We start from the raw sequence: 23933 nt of genomic DNA on the forward strand, positions 1-23933 counted from the left end.
TCCTGCGTTGTAATGACATCCGTTGTAATGGAACCTGCGTTGTAAAAGCTGCGTTGTAACAGCATTACGACGTAAAAGTTGCGTTGTAACAGTAACGCACCGTTGCTATCCTCATACTGATGTACTGCCTCTGATGTTCCAGCTCTGGTGTCCACAATGGCCATGCTCCATCCTAGACTGTGATCTTGCTCCGAATCTGCGTAAATTAAATTGAGATTAATGTGTCGTGCTTTGTCAGAGTCATTCTTGCGTGTGTGATGCTGGTGTGGATTAGTATTTTCTTGAGAGCGGTGGGTTCAGGTACATGTCACTCTCCCCTACCTGGGTCACGACCCTTGGAGGCGTTGCCGTACACAGGCATATGTGCATTTCGGGACACGTCACTCCCCCCTCCCTACGTCACCGCCCTTGCCGGTACTCCTCTCCAGACAGCGAATGGTGTGTAGCCTACCTGCGTCGTCGTCGATGGTGGGCCAAGACGAGGACGTACTGGATCGCGTAGAGTATCTGTAGTGCAGGGTCCATGTCGGCGAGCGGCTCGTGGTGGGTATGGTCGCTGTGGAGCATCCGCCGTGTTCAGACAGGTTGTTTTTCCGCCGCGCTTTTATGTGTGTTTTCCGCCATCTTGATTTGGGGGACGGTCCTAGTCGTCAGTCCGTACGGCGGAGTCTCTGGAATGGTTACGTCCGCCGCGTGGTTGGGTGTGGTGGTGCGGCGGACCGTGTTCTACCGCCGTGGACGGATTTTGGCACGTATTTCGTATCCTGATTTGGCGGTCGGAGTGTCCGCGACTGGCGCACGGAAAATTGGCTTGTTCCGCATACTCTGGGTCTGCGGAGGCACTTCCGTCCGCCATCCTAATGAGCCCCTTAGTATCAAAACCAATCATAAGGTTGAAGCACAACTAGCCGCAAATATTGAAACTGAGGCTAATAATTTGAAAAGTCAGCAGGGATAAATGAAACTGCCTGCTTAGAAGAGACTGTAAAGGCCAACATAGACAAAATCGGTATTTGTACTGAATGGGACACTAGTCCTCTTAAAATCTTAGCCGCCTTCTGCAAAATACCTACTGCAATTACCAATAATTTAAGAATTACCAATATAATTTCCAGCAAAAAGAAAATAGGATGGTTTGACAGCCATTGCTCATGTACAAACCAGAACCTTAAAAAAGCATTATGGAACACACCAAGAATATGAGAGTAAGTTAAAAGCCTGAGGCTTACCGATAAGCAAGCTCTAGAGGTGAGGTAAAAAGAGATATAAGAAAGATCTTGGGCCAATCTAGAGCGGGTGGATGAAATGAAAGCTACAACACTGTTCTAAAAATCAACTAATCAGGCTTTCCTTAAGGATTCCTCAGCACCTAATGTCAATTCGCACGTTTTGCAGGCAGACTGGATAGGTCATTATGGCTGAATTTTTAACCCCAATAATGGAGGTGGTAAACTATCTATAAAACACACATACTCAACAGAGTCACCTTACCTAGTACCCATTAGCATGGAAGAAGTAAACACCTCTTGGAGAAGTGCGTCACGGGAAAAGTGCCAGGCCCGGATGGGGTTCCCAAAGACACCTTCAAAGCATATCGAACACTCTGGACACCCATCTTGAAACAGGTATGCACAATGCTGCAGCCAAAGGCTGCTTCCTGTAACCTGGGCAGAGAGCATAATAGTCCGGATCTTTAAAAAAAGGGGATGCAAGGTGCTACAGACCAATCTCCCTCCTGTATTTGCATGCAAATCTACTCAGCAGAATCCTTCTTGAGAGGCTGGAGACTTGGGGGAAGTTGGAACACTGAAGCAATGCATTCATTTGAACCTCCTTATAAGCAAGTACACCTTAGCTAAGGAAGGTCATATCCACCTACACTTAGCAAGCTCGAGCAGTGCATTTGATTTGGTAAATCATGCCAAGTTGTGGCAGACATTGGAAAAAATAGCCGCCCAATAGATATTAATTAATTTCTATCACAGCTGTACGACTGCTTGACTGCTGAAGAGCGTTATGGTGGTGGGATGGGGTGGTGAGCAAAAAAACGATGGATTTAAGCCCCGATCTCTGTACTGGGGTGAATGTATAACATTGTTCTGCATTCTGTCCATCAACTAATGTTTTTGCATTTGTCACCCCGAGTGGGACGGGTATGCTCAGACATGAGTCCCGTGCTCTCCATGCCACTGGAGTCAAGCTATCCTGGCTAAAGACGGCTGATTGCCAGGAACCGGTCCTAGGATGCTTGATTACTGTCCAGGGAAGACATGGCTTGGCAGTTCAGTCTTGACTGTTCCCATGAGGCACAGGGTCAAGGCTGATTTGCATATGGCCATGTCTGAACTGGGTTGGTGTGGTGAGCAAAAAAACGATGGATTTAGGCCCAGATCTCTCTACTGGGGTGAATGTATGACATTGTTCTGCATTCTGTCCATCAACTGTTGTTTTTGCGAAGAGCGTTATGGGACACATGGGGAATGCACCTCAGGTTTTAGAGTTAAGCGAGGAATCCAACTTGCCCCCTCTTTGTTTTTGCTATATATCAATGAGGAGGACAAGACCTTACAACAGGTGAAAACTGAAGCCCCAAAGGTTGGGGAGCGACCGGCCGCTCTCCTCCTAAATGCTGGCGACAGAGCACTGTTATCTAGAACCTAATATAGGTTGCACTGCCTGAAAGATACCTTCACTTCGTATGTGGAGGGCAGATACCTGAAATTAAACCTAATAAAAACCTTTATAATGTTGGAAACCAACTTCTCCAAAGGTCAGGAGTTGGCAAAAGCACAACATTTTACATCTCTAGGAGTACATTTTTCGAATAATGACACTGGGATCCCCAATTGAAATTAGGGAAATTTAAATTCTTAAGAATGACCAAAGACCTTTCTGGTGTTGCCACCAAAACTGGAAATAAGCCTATTCAAAAAATATGGCAGTTTTGCAAAAGCAAATCTATAAGCGATATTACCTGTGGGGACCCCCTGTGAGGACCCCCTGTGAGGTCTTGCAAAAAGTTCAATATTAGAGACCCAGGAGAATCTTTTCCTGTGCAGACTCTTGGCAGGGCAGTGCTCCTCTTCCACTTACATTGCTCATGATGAATTAGCTGTCCCATATCTAGAAGACGCTATTCACATTAGCACGCTTATACCCTGGCTTAGTATTTGGAGTAAGATTGGTGTGAAGTTTACCAAGGAGATTATTGAAGACATTCTAACACTCGAACATTGCAAAATAAAATCCATGGCTGGCTATTTTGGAAATCCTTGAAAAAGGAATGGATATGAACAATAGTATAAAAGATTCAGCAAGTATCCTAGGATACAGCAAAAGGAATAAAAAAAAAGCCCTAAAAGTTCACAGAGAAGCCATAAGGGAAAACAGCGAGAGCTCCAAGTACACTGTTTCGAGATATTTTTCTAGATATGTGCAAAGAGGCGCTGCAAGCTACCTGTCGCAGTAATTAACACAGCATAGATTGGATAGGCGCTTTGCTCTTCATAGTAGCCTTCCCTAGAATGGAGGCCTGGGACAACCACTTACCCAAATCTCCATGTAATGGCAAATCTTCCCAATCTACACTACATTTTATCCTGTTTTGTCAATTTTGTGAGGACATTAGGAACATATTTTGAAACCTCTATTCTTGACACAAACATTTTTTATTATCAGTATGTTTTTAAATATTTATGTAAGTTAGGCACTATGGCCTTATGTTATACTGTTTCTGCATTAATTTTGACTGCGATCAAACACAGGAAAAAACACGGGCATGTAGAACGTTTTATGATGTTACTTTATGATATACGATACAAAGCTGTTGTGATGACTGATAAGAGTTCTTGATTAGCCACAATCTCATTTTTAGTCTGTTGCTCTGTGTATATAGAATGGATTTTTGACCACTAATGAATTCTGTTTTACTGATAAACATGATGCTACCTTTAACATTTATAATGATGACGTATCACAACAAAAGCACTGTATGTATACTTCTCATGTTTCTTTTATGGATTTTTAATCCAAATAAAGATTTATTGAATTGAATTGAGGGGGAACAGTAACTGTATTGCTTTTATTGTCCAACACCTTCCACACACTGTTTTACATTGGAGCGGATAAATGTCACCCCTTTAGTGTCCAACATCTTTCCCAATTTTGTTTAGATTGGAGTGGTAATAGTAAATGTCACCCTTATAGTGTCTAGCACCTTCCACAAATTGGTTTAGATGGAAGTCGAAATAGTAAATGCTACCCCTTTAAGTCAAACACCTTCTATAAAATTGTATAGGTTGGAGTGGGAATGATAAATGTCATCCCTTTACTGTCCCAGCACCTTCCACAAATTGGTTTAGATTGGAGTGGGGATAGTACATTTTGCCCTTTTAGTGTCCATCACCTTCCCTAAATTGATTTAGATTGGAGTGAGAATCATAAATGTTACCCCTTTAGTGTCCAACACCTTGCAGCAATTGGGATAGAATGGACTTAGAATAGCATTTGTCACCCCTTTAGCGTCTAACACCTTCTCAAATTGGTTAAGATTGGAGTGGGAATAGTAAATATCACCCCTTTAGTGGCCAACACTTTCCAAAACATTGTTGGAGTATGAATATTTATGTTTTCATTTTATTGTGAAATCCTTTAAATAAATACTATTTGTATGTAGTCGAAATAGTTTGTGTTCCTTAATTAGTATTTTTGGTGTTTAGAAATATAATTAGAAATAGTTGTATGTTTGCAATAATTAATAGTGTTATCTCCATATTTGCATAGAATAAAAACATGCAACACATTCTTTCTCATTTTCTTTATGTTTTCAAAGTTTATTTAACTTATATTTTTATATTTTTAAATACGTATAGTTCAACTCAAAAATAATTTATATAAAGATAAATGAATTAAAAAATGTAATACATTTTTATTATTAAATAAAGAATGTAAATTATATTTAAGGCTCCCAGTTTTCTGTTTTTACTGATTTGTACAGATAAATACAGCCAGAAAACAATATGTTTGCTGTCTGTAATTATTTTTAAAAACAGAAAAATACTGAAAATTGTGCTTCTGGGAATGACTCCCTATGCTGTCTTTCATGAATTCCAGGTAAAATCTGAGCAGACTGACAGAATGGGGACTTAAAAAACAAGATAACATTTTCTTAAATACAGGCATATGTTAACATGCATTTGTAGTATAAAACTAAAATGCACCTATGGGTGTAGTGTTTTGTTATATGTGGTTGCTTAGTTTGCTAAAACGCTAAAAGGCATCTATGTATGAGTGGACATCTAAGAGTTACATAAATGTGGAAATATACCATTTCACGGCCCCATTTATTCTCAAAACACAAAATAAAGGTGGATAAATACCAATAAGATGTGCAAAAAATAAATATGAATTCAGAGAGAAATGTTAAAAAAACAAATACCATAAAACTGGTAGCCCTACTCATATTTAAATAATATTGAATGTTGTATATTTTTTCACTTGTTTCATAGTTTGACATCGTTTTAACATCCATTGTTAGACATTGTTTTATGTGCATATTTTCAAAATCATTCTAACATAGTTTTTTTTCAGTAAATGTTAAATAATTGTATGTCTTTTGTATTTATTCCTAAAATATTTTAAACTTGTCTGCATCATTTTGTTGACATGTTTTACATGTTTATTAATTTGTAAACATTTTACATACATTTATTCAACATTTCTTAATCATTTTTGATTCATTTTTATTGGAGATAGTATTTTTTTTAGTTTCAATTAGTGGCCAATTATTTTTTACCACTGCCTCCTATTTTGTAATCTATTTGTGTCATGTTTAGCCTATTTTCCTGGATCCAGGTCACGGTAAGGTGGTGCTATTTGTCGGAACAGGTAAGGAGGTATAGAGAATAGTCATAGTATTGTGTGTGTTTTTTTTATAGATTTAGTTGTATTAATAGTAGTGTGTTTTCACGAATTTGCAGTTTGTGTTTTCGCACACTCTGTTTTAATAATGTTTTATTATGGTACATTGTATTATGTTGTTTATTTTATGATGATTAAGTGTCATATATATGGATTTTCGGAAATGTAAAATGTTTTCAGGTGGGGTGTCTTGTTCACTTTAGAGGTTTTTTTTCTACAAAAGTGTCCTATAGGCATTGGGAGTTATCATTTTATTTTTTATTTTTAAAGGAACCCACTCTTAGTTTATAATAAACCAATATTTTTTACTTTGATTTAATTTTTGGGGGATTTCCAGTAGCATTTCTTTTTTTAAACAATTTTTCTGTTTTTTTTTTATACTTCCTAGATACTTTGGATTGCTATAAGAGATCTCTATTGGAGGAAGGTCTGCAGCTACAGAACAGTAAGTCTTATTTATTTATTTCCTTTTGGGTGGGAAATCTTACATTTTATTGTTTGTGTAAATATGAAGTGATTGTTATTTGGGTTTCTGAGGGTTATGTGTTGTATTTATTTTACATGATATCTTGAGTTTGTTCTTTGTGCTTTTTGGTTGATTAAATTTACATTTTTAGTATAAACTATTTTTTTATTAAATTATTGTCTAAGCCGTAATTTGCATTGGAATTTTATTTAATCTATAGACTAATGAAATAAACTATCCTAAGAAAATGTGCTTGAATATATGTCAATCGCCCCCTGTGGTTGGTCAGACCACCATATTATGACCTTCCAAATAACACAAAAAAGAAACCATCCTCACAACAAATCAAACCCAGACAATGGGTAAGTGCCACTAAAAACTTAAACTTGGAGAATCTAGCAACTTATTGCGAGAAAGAACTTCTATCTCCTAATTAGATGGCAGACATCAATGATCTCACAGATCACTTCAACTCCACGATGACCAAACTAATTGACCACTTAGCTCTGTCTGAACTCAAAAGAATACTGGACAAAGACATAAACCTGTGTTTCAATGGAGCTATTAATGAAAAAAGACGTAAACTGAGATTAGCTGAACAGAAATGGAGACAACATACCTCATCCCCTCAACTAAAACTGCTAAGAAAGTCCAGAAACACCTATAACAAAAGTATTTTAAAATCAAGACTGAGGAAACTCTTTGAAATATGAAAACAGCAATCAATCAAAATGCACAAATCCACTCTCTTGACTTCAAAATCGTAATTAAGCAGTGAAGAATTTTCATCCTTCTTTACAGCTAAACCCAACTTCCTAGAGAATGAGCGTAAAACTGACGCTAACAACTCAGCAACCACAAAGAATTCTCTAGTCGATTGTTCAATCCAAAGTATTCTGCCAGTACCCAAAAATAAAGCTCAATAATCAACCTTTAAACTACACAATCTTAGCGATATTTCTAAAACCTTATGTACTATTAAACCCAACAACCACTTTAACGACCCTCTCCCTTCAAAATGCCTTTCTCCTATCAACTATATCGTCATTCCCTTCTGGACCAAGATCAATGCATCACTATCACAAGGATCCATCCCGGATATCCTACAAATTGGCCAAGTCATCCCCATTCTGAAAAAACCTACAGAAAACCCTTCGTACCCTAACAACTTCCGACAGATAACCAACATACCCATGCTAGCCAAAGTTCTGGAAAAATTTGTTGAACAACAACTGAGCCAGAACATCACGGAATTCAAGCTACTGGACGATTGCCAATCAGAATTCAGACCTAGGAACAGCATCGAAACAATAATTCTACATATAGTGGACAATGCCCTACATGCTCTCTACTGTAACGAAACTGGTGCAGTTCGACCTCTCCTCAGCTTTCAATACTGTTAACAATGGCAACATACCTGAGAGACTAGAACACAGGATGAGATTATTGGGCACAGTCCTTCAATGGTTCAAATCCTTCTTAGAAAATAGAATGCAAAGGTTTCTGGTGAATCAAAATCTATCTCCACCATCCCCTAATCTAGTAGGAGTACCACAAGGCTCAACACTATCCCCATCACTATTTAACCTCTATGTCAAGCCCCTAACTGAAATATTACAGCAAGCAAATATCTCCTTCCACATGTACATGGATGATACACAGTTGTACATTAAGATTAATCTGCAGAGGAGATCAAGACGATGAACCAAGCTTTAGAAAGGACAGCACAATGGTCAATAAACAATCACCTTAAACTAAACTCACAAAAACGTAATTCCTTCTAATCTCACTCAAAAAACTCTTCGGTGACAAAGGATTGGACCAAGGTGATCGCTGCATTAAATTGTACCTTGATCCTAGTAGACTCTACTAAATTGCTAGGACTTGCTCTGGATAAGAACCTAAATATGCAAACACACATCAACATGATGGCTAAAGATGCCCGCTTTCACCTCATCTATCTTAGAAAAATGAAACATTTCATCGAAATACCAGACCGCAAAACAGCAGTTAAGGCATTAGTCATCTCGAGCTTGGAGTACGGATGAACAACTTTATCAGGTCTACCCAAGATCTCAACAACCCCATTAAAAGCCTGTCTTAATGCTGTCGTAAGACTCATAATAGGATCTAGAAAATTTGACCACATCACACCACGGCACACAACTGGCTGCCATACGAAGCTAGAAAACAACAAAAGATGGCCTGTATCACACATAAAGCAATACACGACAAAACACCCCGATACCTAGCCCAGAAACCTACGATTTCAGGATGAAGCAGACTCTCTCAGAGTTCCTATTATCTTCTACTGAAATCTTCATTCTTCTTCAAGAAAAATCATATGAAAGAGCACTCTCTGGAGCTGCACCAAGCATTTGGAACTCGCTCTCTCCGAGCATCAGAAGAATCATGTCAACTACAGTATTAAAAGGAAGCTAAGTCCTTTCTGATGAGCAAGTTCCTCCCCTAAATCCTCAGCATCCTGTACTCACCTCTACTCTATAAGTTCTAACAGATAATATCTCAACCTGCTCCTCTTGTCGGAGCGATACTCACTGATCGTTTCTCATGTGATCTGAATCCTGGAGAGAGCTTTACTTTCTATAACAACTTTAGAATGGTATGAGTCAATCCTCTATACTAAACTTGGTTCTGGATATCAATTTGAGGATAACCTTTCTAAATGTGAACTGTTATTACTTAGAACACTTTCGACTGTACTAGAAGTTAACAACTTATTCTATTTAGAATATTGAAAATACACTTACCTACCAGTCAAATGTATAGAGATGCTTGGTAACTCTCCAAAGGACTCAACTAAGATGTTTGAAATTACAATGCTTTTGTACTGTGAAGCGCTCTGATACCCAATTCTGGGTCTTGCTTGTTCAATACATAACACTAAATAAATAAATATTAAGTTTAGTATTTATATAAAAATGATTTGCCTTGTTAGTTTAGTTTTTGTGGCAGTTTTATGGGACTTTTATAGGTTACTATGTATTGTAATGACCTTCTTGTTGTTTATGAAGAGTTTGAATTTAAATTGTAGCTATTCATACATTCGTTTGGTTTGTTTGCTAAGTTTAGGTGCAATTTGGCTAACAGATTTCGTAGTTGTTGGTAGCTGCACTCTAATGTAATGCTTTCATAAATTTAAATAATGTAGGTTGGATTCTGCCAAATGTGGATTGGAAAGTGCTGTGGAAACAAATGATGGATGGAATGCTGAATGAATCAAACATTCAACCCCAGTCAAGAGATGTGGGTTGAATCCATCGTTCTTTTGCTCACTACGCCACCCCAGTTTAGACCCAGCCATATGCAAATCAGTCTTGACTCTATACCTCATCGGAACACTCCAGACTGAATAGCTAAGTCAGGTTCTCCCTGGACTGGAAACAAGCATCCAGGGACCAGTTTTGGGGTAACACCTCTTATCAGCCAGGCTAGCTTGAATCCAGTGCCACAGCAAGCAAGGGACCCATGTCTGGGCATACCCATCTCACTTAGGGCCAAAAGTGCTGTGGCAACAAATGATGGACGGAATGCTGAATGAATTAAACATTCACCCCCAGTCAAGAGATCTGGTTTAAATCCATCATTCTTTTGCTCACTATGCCACCCGAGTTTAAACCCAGCCATATGCAAATCAGTCTCGAGCCTGTTCCTCATGGGAACAGTCCAGCCCAATCTGCCCAGCTGGGTCCTGCCTGGACTGGAAACAAGCATCCTGGGACTGGTTTTGGAGTAACACCCCCCATCAGTCAGGCTAGCTTGAATCCAGTGGCACAGTGAGCAAGGGACCCACTTATGGGCATACCAATCCCTGCTGAATCAAATGATGGACGGAATGCTAAATCAATCAAATATTCACTCTCAGTCAAGAGGTCTGGGCTAAATTCACTGTTCTTTTGCTCACTCCACCACCCAATTTAGGCCCAGCAATATGCAAAACAGTCTTGACCCTGTTGCTGCAGCAAATGTGGAGTGGAAGGCATTGTGCCATCCTTCCACTGCATTTTTGTTTTGGCTCCCTGTCCCAAGGTGCTGTCATAGACATTCTACTATGGTATCTGGAATTTGGGTTGATATCTGTGTCCAGAGCAATGCAGTCTTCCATCCCAAGTGTTTTCGCAATAATCTATTAAGGAGCTTAGTTTGTCTTTGTTTTGTTGGTAGAAAGTGCTTTCTGTTAATTAATAATAGTGCTTAGTTACCTCTGTGACAGGAACATAGGCCAGTGCTATATTTATTGTGTTTCAAAGGCAAATTAGATGATTGCAAAATATTCTACACTTAGTGCAGATTGTTAGAGTTGTCTCCAGATGCTTTGATTGAAATTAAGTAACCACCCTGAATGGCTGTATGGGGGTACATTTGTAAAAAGTCTATGATTATTATTTGTGAGTAGTAGTTATTTGTTTTATGTTTAATGTGGTTTAAGAATTTGTAGTAAGTTCTTCTTTGTTTATTTGGAGGTAAGGCATATATAAAAGGGATATTTGTGCTATGATATTCAATGCAGAATCCGGACCTCATTTATTAAAAGTGGTGCATCGCTGGGTAAAAACAGTGATGCAGCACTTCCTCGTTGGGCCTTCATCTAAGACCCGGAGTGGGAGGCGCCGGTGCTCTTAAGTTACTGTGGCCCTGACGGTGGAGGTGGGTCATGACGGTATAAATTGAGGCAGCCGTAATTGCCCTTACCTGGTGGCAAAGTCTGGCAGGTCACATGGAGACACATTGCTGGCTTCTGTGAGAATACTGTCTGGTCCCCCTTGAAACTGTAATCAGTAGAGGGGCTACTGCACACTGACGTGGGGAGGTCTGCATTGCATAATATGTGCCACCACTACACCGGAGTGCACGGATTAGATTGACGATGGTGGGCCGTGCCTCTCTGCATCACTGCACTGCCTGGACATTGTGGAGGTTGAGGCCCCTGAGCTGCACCCAACTTGTGTGGCGGGAGTCCCGTGACTTCGCATCTAAGAGGGCCCTGTTGCATCACCTGCATCGGGAGGATTCCCAGCGGACTCTGTGGCGATTGCAGTACCCAGGCTTGTAAAATCTGGCCTGGCTGAGGCTCCTGCTGGCTGAGTCACATATTCGGAGAGAGCAAGGTGGATAGAGTCCCGGTGTCAATGTCCGTGTGACAAGAAGGTGGGACGGGGAGTGGAGGAGACGTAAGGGTTGTGTCGGGCCCAGTCTTAGCGTCTGTGGGTGGAACACTATGCCCTAAGAAATCCCTGCACTGTGGAGTACCCACATTGCCGAGGACACCGCAGAAGACTGGTAAGGCATGCGACTGACTGGCTCAAGTCACTGATATCGCCTGTTGCTGGCAGCGGATGCCAGGGACATGGGGGTTGGTTCAGGCCCAGGCCCTTGGGTACGCAGCTTGATCCACTATTACTTACTGGGGCACTGAGGAACACGGAATCTGTTTGCCACTGTTAGATCGGAGGAGGCGACCTGGTGATGCTGCCTTTCCTCACCCCCTGTTAGTGCGCTTTTGGGTTTATGGGGATTTCCCTCAGTGCCGCCCGAAAAAAGATTACTGCCTAGCATACGCCAGACTGGAGGAGAGGGGCTGGCTCGCCACACTGCACTGCACCGCATGTTATGAATAGTGCCTGAGGGTTTGACACAATGATGGGCAGCCTGCAGATGGGGCGGCATTGACATCAACGCTGGAAACTGGAGCATTCATCTCCGATTTCGGAAATCGGATTTGAAGACGGATGCTTCAGTTTCCAGCATTGAGTGCTATAGAACTGATTGAAGCGGTTTTGACTACCCTACACTACGGGTGAGGGTGGAACCTTGCACAGGAAAAATTACCCACTGGTCAAGGACATACCCACTAGCCCCATGCCTTTAACAGAGGAATTGAACCAGTAAGGACTCTATTGGCCCTCTCTGCAATCTCTGCAGATGTGAAACACGGACAACACGTCACCTAGTTGGTTGTCCACTCCAGTCCTGAGGAAGACCCGCAGGCAACCCCCATCCTTGTTGTGCTAAACAGTGATACATTCATGGAATGTGAAAAATATGTAAATAGACCTTGTAAACTATCAATATTGTATGGCCAGGTTACCTTGATTGATATTCTTTTATCAATCTAGTCGCTGAACTGTCTCTAAACCCCTCTTATTTTCACCTGGGAAACTTCCCAATCCCCACACTTGAGCACACACTCCCTTTCTGCACGTTCCCCTTGGAGCAACCACTCTTAATCTCCTTTGTTATGTATTCAAATGAAACACAGTTAGATTCCAACTGTTATTCCAATGATGACTGAATAAAATAGTGTATTTTGGATATCTTTGGTTGTTGCAAATTACCCTCTTATATGCCTTAATTACTGTGAGCTGACATTTTGTGAGCTCAAAAATATTGATTTGATATAATTGATTTATATTGCATTAAGTGAAGGTTTAGGATAATTGTTTTCTGTATCTAATTGAGCCCAGGTCCAAGACTGGTATTCTTTGTAATGGCTATCTTATTGATAGGGAGCATTCCTGCCCTTTTGTTTTGTTGCAGGGCAGCGCAGCGTGAGTCCTTGCAGCGCTGTCCTGCACCAAAACCTCTTAAATGGAGCCCCAAGTGTATTTGCACCATTTTTTAAGACTAGCTAATTTCTTACATTAAAAAAAAACGCCTCTGATGGGACTTTGCAGCAGTTTTTAGTTATTTAGAGACGTTTCAAGGACATCCTTGTAAATATCATGTTGTGTGTTTTCCTAGAATGTTTACACAGGAATGCCTACCTTTCATCTCAATTTTAGCAAGTCACGCTAACAGAAGTGCACATATGAAAAAAATCACGTTAACACTGAAAAAAAGCCAGTAAATGTATTTTACAGCAACTTGTAAATATGGCAATAAAAAAAGGTGCCGTAAAGTCCAAAAATGGACGACATGGCGGCGTTATATCCTTGTAAATATGCCCCTCAGTTCAATTTCTGTCACATTTGGAGAGTGGTTGTTTTCTCTCATTTGAATTTTATGTAGTCGCCCTCCCATAGCATCGATTAGAATAATGTTTCATACATTTTCAAATTACATTTACTGTTGATGCGCTTTCTTGGTTGTAGGTGTAGCCTATGGGGCCGATTCAAATAACTAATCTGAGACAAAATCATAAACTTACTACTTTTGGCATTCACAGAAGGTATTTAGTAGTAGTAAAGTTAGTATTTTGTCTTAAGTGAGTATTTTGTCTTAAAACCAAAACTTAAGACAAAATCCAAACTTAAGATAAAATCCTAACTTAAGACAAAATCCTACTCAGAGACAAAATACTAACATTTTTTGTGGGACTCGGTTCATCCAAGTTCAAGATGGCTGCCAACACTTCCTGGTTGAATTGTTGGCGGGCAATCAAATTTCAGGTGGGTCTCAGTATTCTATTGGGCTCCCAGATATCTATATTATTTATACTTAAACATCCCTGAAACTACTGAACAGATATACACCAAATCCTGTTGTCTTGTTAAAACAAATGAAAAATGCCCATAGACATTAAATGGGGAAAACGTGTTTTGTGCTCCCATTTTTATCTCGGCCCCCGCTTGACAGATCACACTGAATCTTTAAACACAGCAACTGAACCAAAGAGGGGAAGGTTTTTGAAAATGTTGTCAAGATTCGTCTTGCTGCACCAAAGTAATTGGCAAAACAAAAAAGGCTAACAATAACTATCTACTAGCAACTCCCATATATAGATAGATAGATAGATAGATAGATAGATAGATAGATAGATAGATAGATAGATAGATAGATAGATAGATAGATAGATAGATAGATAGATAGAGTTATTACATTTAGGTTGTTTAAATATTTGTAGTCAATGCATATATATTTGTGGGTTTTATTGTTATGATTTTAGTTATATATTTTATTGGGATGAATTGTAATAATTGTAGTGATGTAAGATATTTATATTAAATTAAACGCGCATAAAATGTTTTAGGTTTATTTTAAATAATTGGTTTATGTAAAACATGTTTTTTTATATTTATTATGGATAATGTAATTATTATGGTGTCATAGTGGTCAATATTGTGTGAATTTATATTTTGAATTATATATGTATATTTAAAGGTGGCAATATTTTGATTTCTGATATTAATTTTTTCGATTTAAGTAAAAATTGATATTTAAGTTAAATTAAATTAAATTTGTGTTCTCGATATATGCGGTTTTACTAGTTAAGTATAGCAAGTCAATATTTTTGTAAACTGTATTTTTTCCCCAATGTTTTTGTGTTTTGATATTGTATGCATCACTATTATGTTAGGGATCCCACTGAAAGGGCTGATATTGAACTTTTAGGAAATTATGTTGCCATCAGAACCATCTTTGGAATGAGAAGATCAATTTAATAAACATAGGGGCATATGTATGAACAAGCCGTTTTGAGATTCCTTAATAGCGATTTTTAGCGAATTGCTATTAAGGAATCACAGAATGCTATGTGTTGTGAATCGCATTACTAATTGTGATTCCTTAATATTCCTTAATTGCGAATCACAAATTGCGATTCTCAATTAAGGAATACCTTCCCATTCATTCCTATGGGCGTAGAGGCCCATAGAGTCAGTCAAAATTGCTTTATTCGTATTTCATTTGAAAAACATAAAAGCACAGATAAAAAACATTTCAAGAACAATAAATAGGATAATACATATGCTTTACAGCCTGATTGTTTTTCTTAATCTTAACACATAGGCCCAAAGGAATAAAAGGAAAGACATTCTCAATTTGCGATTCGCAATTCGAGAATCGCAAATTGTAAATGCAATTTCAAGGTTGCAAGGGTGTAATAAGGACACCCTGATACACCCCGGAAATGAGCATGTGTGCACATGTTGAACACATACATGTCCTAAGGGCATGTATGTGTGCCACATGGCACTTTGAAAAAAGCAAAAAAGTGCTTTTTTCAAAGAATTCGCAAATTACCACCAACTGTCAGATGATGATAATTTGCGATTGCTTATTCCAAATTCACACAAATTAGGTGCTTTCTACATCATGTTTAAGGAATCGCAATTTGCGATTCCTTAAACGCAATCTCAAAATAGAGAATCGCAAATTTTGGGATACTCTAATTTGTGATGGCCTATTGTGATGATACATCCCAAAAGGCCTTTTCCCGTTCGCAAAGCAAGATGGGTATAATTTAAATGCAACATTGAAAAATATGTACGGCCACCTTGAACTTATGTTATTGTTGCTCAGTAGCAGCCCGTCCATAAGGGTGGAGGTGCCATGCCCTGCAACGTTTGGACATAAGAGTGTCTGACAGGCTGACTAAATGTGAGGGCTAGATATGCGCTAATTGCATGGGCTCCTGGCTGCTCGAGCTGAACTTTTTCTGGGTTGAGGATGATAGAGCTCCTGTGTATGAGACATCCTCTGCTCAGCAAAGGTCGTTGAGGCCCTCGTCTGAGTGACAGTGATAGTGTCATACTTGGACACCTCACATTTAAGCCCTGAAGTGTTCATGGCTGAGTGTCTATCACTGACACGTCATCATCTAGTGGGGTGGGATCAGCCGTCTCACTGACCCCATCTTACTCTGTGATGAGGTAGGGACTGCTACCGCCCCTCATTGGCTGACCTAAGGTCAGAGGGAAGGTAGCAGTCACAACCTCCCTGGCACCTTGGAAGCTTTCCTCCTCGAGAGCTACAGCAGGCAAGTTTTAACTAACTGTTTGGTGCGTGTGTGTATGCATGAATGAATGTGTATTTGTGAATGAGTGTTGTGAATGGGTGTGTGTTAGAACCGGCTGTCTCTAGTTGGCAGAGGTATACACTTCTGACAAATAGGGACACACCTTTTCTAGTCAGGGCAAGGGGATTACACCCTTTGATAACCCCTGCTTACCCCCTTGGTAGCTTGGCATAGCAGACAGGCTTATCTCAGAGGCTGTGTGTTAAGCAATTATGACCACATACAGTAATAGAGTGAATACACTACAAATGGACACAACACAGTAGTATTATAAAAATAAGTATTTTTATATAAGGCTTAGCACAAGACCAAATAACGACAAACATGTACACAATCTTGATAAATACGCTGGGAAGGGAAAATAAATGATAGTTCAAAGGTAGTTTCTTCTTTAGCACAAAGTCTTTAGTATCAAAGCAAATCTTCTTCTTGGCAACACAGTTCTTAGCAACAGGGTAACCCACACGGGGGCTACACGACGTTGAGGCAAGGTTATTCCAAAGGTTCGGCGTCGACCGCGAGGAGCGCTACGTTGAGCCCGGAGTCACATGGACCCCCAACAATACAGTACCTTGGAAAATGGAGCACACGATGATCAGCGGCGTGGAGCAATCCGGCGTCGCGTCTTCGGTGTCGATCAGGCCTCAGCAGGCGTCGTTGTCGATGATGCGGTTGCAAAGAGTGAGCAGCGCTCACGGCATCGAGAGGGCACACAGTTGATGCGATCAGCAGCGGTGCAGACACGAGGTCCCTTGGAGCTGGAGCCGAACTCACTACTCACTGGCGTTGCTGCTGGCGTCGATCGGGCCCGGCGGCCGGCGTCTAGGAAGCGGGACACTTGAGCCGTCACTCACGGTGTCGAGTTGGATTCGGCGACGTCCGTCGGCGTCGAGATTGCTGGCTCTTTCAGAGGTGCTGGATTCACAGGTTCCAGCAAATAGCACTTTAAGCAGAGTAAGTCCTTTGGCCCTGTGACTTCAGCAGGAGACTGGCACTCTTCCAGTCCTTGGAGATTTTCTTAGCAAGCGTGAGAGTACACACACAGTTCCTCTCTCCTGGTTCCTTGGCTAAAATAAAGAAGCACTGCAGGATTCCCCCCAGCAAACAGCACACTGGCAGAAGGGGTAGGCAAGTCCTTAGATCAGCAGGCCTCTTGTCCTTGGTTACAGGGTTCCTTGTCAGAAGTGATCTGATTTCTTGGTTCAGGGGTCCTTCTCTTATACCCCTTTTCGGCTTTGATCCCTTTGTCCATGCAGGGGAATTTCCCAACATCCTGGGTCTGTTGTGGGTGGAGCCAGGCAGTAGCACCTGGCCTATTCATTGCGCAGGGCTGGGTCCTCAGACGCCCAGCAGGAGGTGGAGCCAGTATTGACACTGGCAGGAGCAGAGCTATCGGCCTCCTGGCAGGAGGTGGGGCTAGGATCGTCCATGGCAGGCACAGAGCCATCAGCCGCTTGGCAGGAGGTGGAGCCAGCATTGTATCAGGCAGGGCAGGCTATCAGCAACTACTCTCCCCCTACTCTCAACGCAAATGTCCCACTCATCCCACACTGACTCATCCAGACCTGTGGAGCCACCCAGCTCCTGTCACACACACGCAAGACCAGCAGAAACCAGATATAGTTAGACAAGAAAATAGACACTTTCTAAAAGTGCTATTTTCAAACCCAGAGTCCAAAAACCATCCACACCAACTGATGCGTAATTAAACCCCGAGTTCAGGGATACCAAACTCGACATTGCACCATGCTCCCCGAGCCAGCTAGGATCATAGCATTAAAAATCCCGGCGGCCCATTCTAACCAATGGAGAGCAGGCTACCTCGCAATAGTGAAGAACGAAGATGGCTGTAATTCACTATTAGGACATGCCAACTTGGTCAGGCGTGTCCTACCTTATACTTACAATGCACCCTGCCCGCGGGCCTACCATAGGGGTGACTAACATGAAGTCAAGGGAAGGTTTGAGGGGCTGACATGTAGGTATACTTGCGCAGCCTGCGTGACAGCACTAGGCTGCACGTGGGTCTTGCAATGACCGACCCGTAGACATTCTTTTACGAGGCCGCTCCTGCGGGTGGCACAACACGTGCTGCAAGCCCATGAGCGGCATTTGTATTTACAAGCCCCGGCACTCCTGGTGCACTAGACTAGGGACTGACAGTAAACCAAATAGGCCAAACATGGATACAATAGATACATTAATTTAACATAGGGACCACTTGCGCTGTGGCACTGATCAGCAGTGGCACAGCGCCCAAAGCATATACCAGCAAAACATCGTAAAACAGTGGAGGCAAACAGAAAAAATGGAGGAGAGACTCAAGCCAATGATGTCAGGTCTAACACGTGTCCCCTCCAGCTGAAATGTGGGGAGAACTACCCTTGACCTAGGGAGTCCTCTTTACTAAGGCGGAAAAATCTGGACAGACCATCAGCATTGGCGTGATCTGTACCAGGGCGGTGTTCCACCGTAAAGTCCATCCCCTGTAGGGAAATGGACCACCTCAACAGTTTCGGATTCTCACCCCTCATCTGCATCAACCATCTGAGGGGCCTGTGGTCTGTCTGAACCCGGAAGTGAGTCCCAAACAGGTAGGGTCTTAGCTTCTTCAGCGCCCAGACCACAGCAAATGCTTCTCTCTCTATCGCACTCCACCTCGTTTCCCTGGGCAGTAACCTCCTACTGATGAAGGCTACAGGCAAGTCTCGGCCCTCTTCATTCACCTGAGCTAGAACAGCCCCCACGCCATGCTCTGAAGCGTCCGTCTGGACAATAAATTCTTTCGAGAAGTCGGGTGCCTGGAGTATAGGTGCTGTGCACATTGCAGTTTTCAGGGTGTCGAAGGACGTTTGACAGGCATCAGTCCAGATCACGTTTCGTGGCTGCTTCCTGGAAGTCAGCGAAGTCAAGGGGTGCACAATGTTACTGTAATCCTTGACAAACCTCCTGTAATAACCCGTGAGTCCTAAGAAGGCTCTCACCTGAGTTTGGGTTTTGGGCGGCGCCCAAGCCAGGATGGTATCAATCTTGGGTTGCAGGGGGGCAACCTTGCCGCTCCCTACTTGGTTCCCCAAGTACACCACAGAACCCTGCCCAATCTGGCACTTACTGGCTTTGATTGTGAGGCCTGCTCTGCGCAGGGCCAACAACACTTCCTGGAGGTGGCGCAAGTGTTTCTCCCAGCTGGCGCTGAACACTGCGATGTCGTCCAGGTAGGCGGCACTGAAATCCTCCAGTCCAGCCAAGACCTGGTTGACCAACCTCTGGAAGGTGGCAGGGGCATTCTTCATCCCAAAGGGCATCACCCGGAACTGGTATAGCCCATCTGGTGTGGAGAATGCGGACCTCTCCTTTGCCCCATTGGTCAAGGCGATCTGCCAGTACCCAGACGTCAGATCAAACGTACTAAGGTACCGGGCAGCCCCCAACCGATCTATGAGCTCATCAGCTCTGGGGATGGGGTGCGCGTCAGTCTTCTTGACTGAATTGAGTCCTCGGTAATCCACACAGAACCGAAGTTCCGGTGAAGCACCAGGCGCTGCAGCCTTCGGGACCAACACCACTGGGCTGGCCCAAGGACTGCTAGAGGACTCAACCACCCCTAACGCAAACATTTTGGAGACCTCCTCCTTAATGTATGCTCGAACCTTGTCAGTCACCCTGTAAGCCTTGTGCTTCACAGGAGGGCTGTCTCCGGTGTCAACGTCATGGACACACCAATGAGTGACACCCGGAACCAAGGAAAACAGATCCGGAAATTGTCCCAACAGGTGGCGACAATCCTGTTTCTGCTCAAGGGTCAGTGTGTCAGAGAGGACCACACCATCCACTGACCCGTCTTGCTCTTTAGCACACAGGAGGTCAGGAAGAGGCTCACTCTCCTCCTCCATTCCAGCGTCTGTAGCTAGGAGCATGCCCACTTCGGACCTTTCTAAGTGGGGCTTCAAACGGTTGACATGCAGGACCCGCAAGGGGTTCCTGGGAGATTTCAAGTCCACCAAGTAGGTGACATCGCTCTTCTTCTCCACAACCTTAAACGGCCCAGTCCACCTGTCCTTGAGCGCACAAGGTTCCACAGGGGACATGACCCACACTTCTTGACCAGGCTGAAGCTCTACCAGAGTGGCATTCCGGTCGTACCAACGCTTCATCTCCTCCTGGCTGGCCTCCAGATTTGCCTGAGCAAGATCTCTGAAGCGCCGAGTCTGGTTCCGAAAGGCCAGCATGTAGCTGTATACATCCTGGGGAGGTTTCCTGGGAGATTGCTCCCAGCCTTCCTTGACCAGACTCAAAGGCCCTCTTACCGGGTGACCATAAAAAAGCTCAAAGGGGCTGAACCCTAGAGACTTTTGCGGCACCTCTCGGTAAGCAAACAACAGGCATGGCAAGAGGACGTCCCATTTCCGCCTCATTGGTCCTTCAAGACCCATGATCATGCCTTTAAGGGTCCGGTTGAATCTCTCAACCAGCCCATTTCCTTGAGGGTGGTAAGGAGTGGTGAACTTGTAGGTTACCCCACACTCCTTCCACAGAGACTTCATATAGTTCGAAATGAAGTTGGTGCCCCGGTCTGACACCACCTCTCTGGGGAACCCCATCCGGGAGAAAACACCCATCAGTGCCCGTCCCACCACGGGGGCCGTCACTGTTCGGAGAGGGATGGCTTCCGGGTACCGTGTGGCATGGTCCACCAAGACCAGGATAAACCTGTTGCCCAGGGCTGTCTTGGGGTCCAGGGGCCCAACAATGTCAATACCCACCCGGTCAAAGGGGGTACTGACCACTGGAAAAGGTTGGAGGGGAGCCTTCTGCTTCCTCCCGCTTTTCCCACTTGCCTGGCAAATGTGACAAGTCTTGCAATGGATGTCTACATACCTACGCATCTGAGGCCAATAAAAATGGGTGACAAGCCTGTCATAGGTCTTGTCCTGCCCCAGATGTCCAGCTAACGGAACGTCATGAGCCAAACCCAGTAGGAAGGCTCTGAAGCGCTGGGGTACCACCAGCACACGGGCTGACCCAGGTTCAGCAGCCTTAGGCCCGCTATACAGGAGGTCGTTCTCCCAGTACACAAAATGTGACCCTGACTGATCACCTGAGGTTTGGGCTGAGGCCTGCTGCCTCATGCCCACAAGAGAAGGGCACACTTTCTGTTCCGCACAGAATTCCTCCCTGGAGGGACCACCATCCTGCTGCCAATGGGTCAGCTCGGGCAAGTCTCCCAGTTCGGCAATTTGTTCCCCTGTGGGCTCCAGGGCATCCCCCTCAGGGTCTACCTCCTCCTGGACCACGGGAACTACGGGGGACGGTTTCCCGCGCCCCCTGCCTCTTCTCTTCACAGCTGGGTCCTGGGCCGTACTTTCAGGCTCCGGGACCCCATCAACACCCTTACTCGCTGTCATCGATCGAGTGGTTGCACACACCCACTCTGGCACGCCCAACATTCTCAAATGTGTCTCCCTCTCCACCTTAGCCCAAGGGGAGTCTTCTAAATCATTGCCCAGGAGACAATCGACAGGCATGGCGGGCCTCACAGCAACCTGAAGAGTACCCGAAACTCCCCCCCATTCAAAGGAAACCTGAGCTACTTCACACTCTTTCTGGGAGTTGTCAGCAGCTATCACAGGGTAGAAGGCGTGGGGAACCACCTGCTCTCTGGACACCAAGTGACACTTGACAGCTGTCACACTCGCTCCGGTGTCTCTGAGAGCTCCACTCTATGGCCATTAATGGCCACCCACTGCCTATATTTACTAATGTTACTAGGCAGAGGGGGTGGAGGGACCATTTGCATGTCTCCTAGCGAGACCAGGGGCATTTCTGCGGGACCCCTCCCACCATGGACAACCATCTCCTCCCCTCCCAGGGCTACACTCGCCAACTGACGGGGGTGCACGCGGCGGTGCATTCAAATCCTTTTTGGGACACTGGGGGTCATAAAACCGGTGTCCCACCTGCCCACAACCGTAGCAGGATAGGGGGCCCCTATGAACAGGTTTACCCGTCGGGCCCCTGGCTTCTTCTCAGGGGGAGGCTGGGAACCTTTCCCTTGGTTCCCTTGGGGATAACTTTGGGGCCCTTTCTGAGACTCCTTCTGTTTACCCTTGTCCCCCCCACTCTTCTGCTGGGGACCCTGCCCACCTTTGGCTGAGTCTCCCACTGGACCCTTGTGGACCCTGGTACTGACCCAGCGGTCCGCCTCCTCAGCAAGTTTTCTAGGGTTAGATATCTTGCTATCAATAAGGTGCTGGCGCAGCTCTGGAAAACAGTTATTAGACAAATGCTCCCAAGCAAACAAATCATAAAGAGCTTCATAACTTTCCACTTTGCTGCCCTTTACCCAACCATCCATGGCTCTGTAAAAATAAGACACATATTCAACCCACATCGTACCAGGCAACTTCTTACATTCTCTAAAAGCTTGTCTGTACTTCTCGGGGGTTAGGCCATACCGCAACATTAAAGCATCTTTCATATGAGCATACAACATCCTATCCGCAACAGGCATGTCTAACAGGGTATCTCTCCCCTCATTCACAAAGCGACCTCATAACCCCGCTCCCCAATTCTTCTCAGGGACCTGGTGGGCCAACAATGCTAACTCATATGCTTTAAACCACTGACCAATATCTTCGTTCCTATGATAATCTTTTATCACATCTTTGGGAAAGTAAAACTTACTTTCTGCAGGCCCAGATGGGATGCTGCCACCAGAGGGATTCAATTCTAACTTCTTAGCTTGGATGTCCAACTCCCTCAACTTGGTATCACGCTCCAAAGCTAACTTCTCTCTTTCAAAATCTAACCTTTTGGTCTCCAAATCAGCTTCTCTTCTACCTCTTGCATTTTCTAACTCCAACTGCCCATTTATCTTTAGCCTTGCGATTTCCATGTTGTATGCACGCTCCTTCGCCCTTTCTTCTCGTTCTTCAGGGGAAAGACCTTTGGAGGAAACACTGCTTCCGGGAGAGGACTCAGGCCGATTCGCTGGCGCCTCCTCATCCCCTTCCACTGGCGGTACCACCACCGGATCAGTGGGATCTCTGGCCTCCAACCAGGCCTGCAACGCTTTGAGATATTCCTCTTTTCGCGAGATGCCTTTGGTAGGCACTTTCAACTGTTTGCAAAACGACTTTAGCTCCTTCAAGCCGTAGTCGTTTATCTTCACTCTGTCGAATTCCTCCACAACAACAACAGGGGTAGTGACTCCGGTGTCACTCATGGTCAAAACTGGCAGTGTTCAAAAAATCAAGCTTCAGAAAAGCGGAGAACCAAAAATAGGATCCTTCCCAATTAGATTGTGACTGCGCTATGGTCTGCTTTCACTACGTAGCGTACACTAATCACTGCACATGGGTCATAAATGCAAGGTTCAAATCCTCTCGCTGCTGCCAATGTAAGAACCGGCTGTCTCTAGTTGGCAGAGGTATACACTTCTGACAAATAGGGACACACCTTTTCTAGTCAGGGCAAGGGGATCACACCCTTTGATAACCCCTGCTTACCCCCTTGGTAGCTTGGCAGAGCAGACAGGCTTATCTCAGAGGCTGTGTGTTAAGCAATTATGACCACATACAGTAATAGAGTGAATACACTACAAATGGACACGACACAGTAGTATTATAAAAATAAGTATTTTTATGTAAGGCTTAGCACAAGACCAAATAACGACAAAAATGTACACAATCTTGATAAATACGCTGGGAAGGGAAAAAAAATGATAGTTCAAAGGTAGTTTCTTCTTTAGCACAACGTCTTTAGTATCAAAGCAAATCTTCTTCTTGGCAA

Source organism: Lissotriton vulgaris, chromosome 4_1 (genome assembly GCF_964263255.1).
Source record: "Lissotriton vulgaris chromosome 4_1, aLisVul1.2, whole genome shotgun sequence".
Taxonomy (NCBI): Eukaryota; Metazoa; Chordata; class Amphibia; order Caudata; family Salamandridae; genus Lissotriton; species Lissotriton vulgaris.